Source organism: Cibotium barometz, chromosome 62 (genome assembly GCF_041138505.1).
Source record: "Cibotium barometz isolate CiBa-2024 chromosome 62, ASM4113850v1, whole genome shotgun sequence".
In the NCBI taxonomy this organism is placed as follows: Eukaryota; Viridiplantae; Streptophyta; class Polypodiopsida; order Cyatheales; family Cibotiaceae; genus Cibotium; species Cibotium barometz.
In genome coordinates this window covers 21,722,282-21,727,090 of record NC_141107.1, presented here as the reverse complement: position 1 = coordinate 21,727,090, position 4,809 = coordinate 21,722,282, and positions in this window count along the sequence as shown.

Below are 4,809 nucleotides of genomic sequence, written 5' to 3'. Positions count from 1 at the left end.
TCTAAAAAGGTTTCAATTTCTAAGATTTTTGTGTCTTGCATTATATGTGCATTAGAAATGAAAAAAATACAAAAAAAATCTTCAAAGATAAACCATTGAGCAACATTTTTTTTCAATCCACTCTTTCATTAAATGCTTAAACACACTGTATGGCGTATGTAGAGACTCTTGTTTAAGGAATACACTTATAAGATATCATGTTGGTTCATTGTTGGGAGGAAACTATCATTCAAACTTTATTTAAGGAGAAGAAGAAAATGACGTTTTACAATTATTGTCTCAATGTACATTAAAAAAGTGCAAAGTAAAGAGTGAAGATTGTAGTCACTTGACTTTTATGAAAAAGAATTTCCAACATTGTTATCCATGAACCTTTAGGTTCATGATTGGGAGTTCTATAAATAATACATATAATCAAATGATATATTTTAAGCTTTTTAAGCTCAGTTTAAATGAAAAAGTGACTTGTCTATTGTCTCTTTCATGAGTACATTTTATCATCTTGATTGAAGGATTGTCAAAAATTTTAATCAAAATTTAACAATTGCTTGGAATCATCATTTCACTAAATTACAAATGTGAAGAGTTTTTTAGAGGTCATTTTTGGATGGGTCAATTTATGTAACCTCCTATTTAAGCGTGCACACATGTTAACAAAACAAGAAGAGGAACTCATAAAGATTTCTAAAAATTAAAACCCATCTAGTGGCATTCTAGCTACATGTGGCTATGATATAACTGATGTGGTTTGATCGGCATGATGCTCATGAGAGTGACATGGATGGAGTGGTATAAACAATATAGTAATAGTCCTAGTAGGAAGAGTAGGCATGAGCTAAGCGAGAGAGAAAGCCGATGTCAAAGTATAATTTAGTAAATTTTGTCATTAAAGGACATTGGGTTTGATTTTCTTAGTAAGATTCAATATACAAGTACTCTATCATTAGATTATGTCATAAGAGGGTGTTGAGTAATGATCCTCTCAATATGATGAAATATTGGGAATTAATATGATCCTCTCAATATCATTAGATTATTTCATAAGAGGGTGTTGAGTAATGATCCTCTCAATATGATGAAATATTGGGAATTAATATGTATTGGCCAGTCTAGAGGACACAAATTTATAGTGTGTTGAAATCTCAAAGAATCAAGCAAGAAATAAATTCTTTACATTAAATGCACTCATGTGCATTAATATTTTTTAACGTTAAATACACTCATTTGCAAAAATAAGTGCAAAAAGAAAAAAGTTAAATAACCTCCAAGAAGGGAAACTCATTTGTTAATCATAATTGTATTCCATGTGTGCCACCTTGAGGAGTCCATACATTTTGCAAGTTGTGTACTATATTGTTACACCAAATAAGTATCACATCCTAGAATTATATTGAGAAATAAACAACATATATGAAATGTTCATGGAAATATAACTATAAATGAAAATGGATATAATATCACTTAAAATTAAGTAAGATCATACCTTATAAACCATTCCAATATATTCTTCATTATGTTAATGGAATACCAAGAACATTCATAAATGACAGTGGATAGAGCTTATATATTATTTAAAATTAAGATACCTTATTAACCATTCCAACATATTCTTCATTATGTTAATGGAATACCAAAAACATTATATGTAAACTTAAACTTTTTTTTTAAGATGTGAAATTGTAGCTCTTCAACTATGATGATGAACTTTAACACTTATTTGTTAACGACTAGAGTATTATTACACTTATCATCTTAGCATGCATAGGGTGTTGGTATGCATTATTATGGTGCACTTGCACCATTTTCAATAGAGGATATATAATAAACATGGGATAAACACTAGGATCTTGTGCACTAAGCATGTACAATGTGTGTGAGTGGGTTTGGGTGTGTGCATTATTATGCTTTTCTTGGACCATTTCTAATAAAAGTGTTGTATTTTATAAGGTAATAAAAAACTATAAGGAGATAAAGTTTTTCAATATACTGAATTATTGTTTATATATGCACACATGCATGAACACACATATTTGTTATACAACCCTAGTGTAAAAAAGTGTAAAAAGGGATAGTCTAAACCCCATGGACCATGAAAGGTTTAACTTGGGTTAATAGTTACAAACCTAGGATTAGATTGGTTAAGGGACAAGTCTAAAAATTGTGGACTAATAATTACAACCCTAGGATTAGACTAGTAAGGGACAAGTCTAAATCCTATGGGCTAATAGTTACAACCCTAGCATATTAGATTGGTCAATGAACAAGTCTAAACCCTATGGGCTATCAAAGGTATACCATGGGCTAGCAATTAGCTATTGGGAGAGCGGACCAATAATCCTACGAAACTATTGAGAGTTGGGATACCAATAGAGATGGCATGGGTAAGTAGGGTCCACAATTGTTGAGCACTTAAAAGCTGTGGGGATTTGGATTTAATCTAGCCTAGAGGCATATTGTGGATCACAAAACTTTTGGTGGATGTTTCGTATGCTAAGGCTTATGCTATGCTAGGTTGCATAAATTTGGTTGAATTATTAAAAAAACTTCATAATTTTTATGAATAATATGTGAATAAAAAGTTATCTATCATCTGATAAAATCTATTGTATGATGATGATAGAATCTATTATACAAATTTATATTTAATAATAAAATATTATAAAGGTTTTTTAAAATTATGATAAAAGTTTCTTATATTTTGTTTTTTAACTTTTGGATATTAAAATCTTTCTTTAAAAGTCATTTTAAGCTATGATAATTAACATAAATTATGATTTTGTGAATTTTTTTAAATGTTATATTTAAAATCCTTATTCTTTTTATGTTTGACTTCAAAATTATTAAGGCTTTTTATGTTTGACTTCAAAATTATTAAGGCTTTTTATGTTTGACTTCAAAATTCTTAGTCTTTGTATGGTGAACTTTAAAATTATGTCTTTTTATGTTAGATGATACTATTTACATTTCATTTAATATTACAAACTCTAAATCAAATTTGTGAAAGTTAAGATAAAGTGTTTAAAGGGTAAATGAGTGTTTGAGAAATTTATACTAAAATATACAAATTTCATAAAATTTACTTGAAAATCATATTATACAAAATTCAAAATTTAAGCTTTCCATCTTCCCTCCTTAATTTTTGGCTTGACACACCTCACATGGAAGCAAGTCTTGCAATGGCAGTTTTATAGGCCCAATGTTTGCATGAAATAATATGTTGTATGGTACTTTATAAAAAAAGATTTTCTTCTACATATGATTTTTTTTCTTTCATACGAAATAAAATATTCTTTCATCAAGGTACAAAAGAATTCTATTGATAGAATTCTTTAGTATGATATGTAATGCTAAAAAAGAATTATCGTGTATGATATGTAAGGCCAAAAATGAATTATCTCAAAATGTAGACATGTCCTTGAATTATTTGTCTTAATTTAAAAAAATAATATGAATCATCTTAATAAAATGTTTAATTCAAATGTTAAATTTTAAATAATGTAACCTAGATGTTATGGAGGCATTTAGTAGTCATTTGTATACAAAGGGGTATATGTGTCTAGATGCCTCACACTCATGAGTATCACCATATGCTTTTCTTGCATGAGCTTTCCCATGTAAGTAAGGCAGAGAGAAAGGGGAGAGCAAGGGGAAGTAGCTCTGTCTCCTTCCCTCATGGTCCTCTATTGAACTTGATGAATTCACACATTAAGTTATCTAATCTTAACCATAGCATTCAATTGGATTACTTTTTAGAAAGAAGAACCCACATGTAGGGTAGCTAGTCTGTGTAACTTTGTTAATTATAATAAACACTCATGTATTATGTAACAAAGTGAAAGGGACTTAAGGCAATTTGGGCCCAAGGCGGCCAAGGATGAAGGGGATGTGAAAGGGGCCAAGGCGGCCAAGGATGAAGGGGATGTGAAAGGGGCAAGGGTTAGGAATAGGGTTGGGCATGCCCATGGACATTTTTTAAGTGTAGTGTGAAAGGGTGGCCTAGTATATAAGTGCATATGGGTTCTAATCTCTTGCTAACTTTGATAATCACTTGATAATGAAAAATCACTCTTTCTTTCTCCCTAAACCTTATTAATCACTTGATAATGAAAAATCACTCTTTCTTTCTCCCTAAACCTTATTAATCCTTTGCTTATCCTTATTAATCCATGTTTCTTAGGCTAATCTAGGTTTTGAGGCTAGTTTAATTTCTTTTATTGGTATCAAAGCTTAGTTTTGATCCATCTTCATCTTTGTTTCAAGAAATTTTGAAAAATTCTTGGATTTCTTGATCTTTCTTGAGTTTCTTGTTTTTTCCCAAATTTTCTTGAAAATTTGGTGCAAACATGGAGGAATCACTCAGATTGATGTCAGAAAACATGGCAATGTCGATCTTGAATGTTGGCCATGGCATTAAGACATGATTTGTCCCCAAATTTGAGTCATTTAGACCAAATTTTGGTAGGTAGGTGGACATGTTTTGGCCAAGTGGAGTGTGCAGAGGACAAATTTTGTATGATGTGGACCTGCTCTTCTGCTACCCCTTCTTCCCTCTCACGTTTTTGAATCTAGGGTGGATTTGAAGTAACAATCATAGCTATTAAAGCTTGGGATGGTATTGAGCAGTCTTGGAGATTAATTGACGCCGTTAGTGAATTCTATGCCTCCACATTGCTGCGCAAATCATGTGCGCAGCAATGTTGCATGTGCGTCGTCTGCATTTCAATCATTGTTGCAAACCCTAGCTACTTCTTATGTCTATTTCCCATGATACAAGCATACAATGACTAATATGTGATGATTAGCACTAAC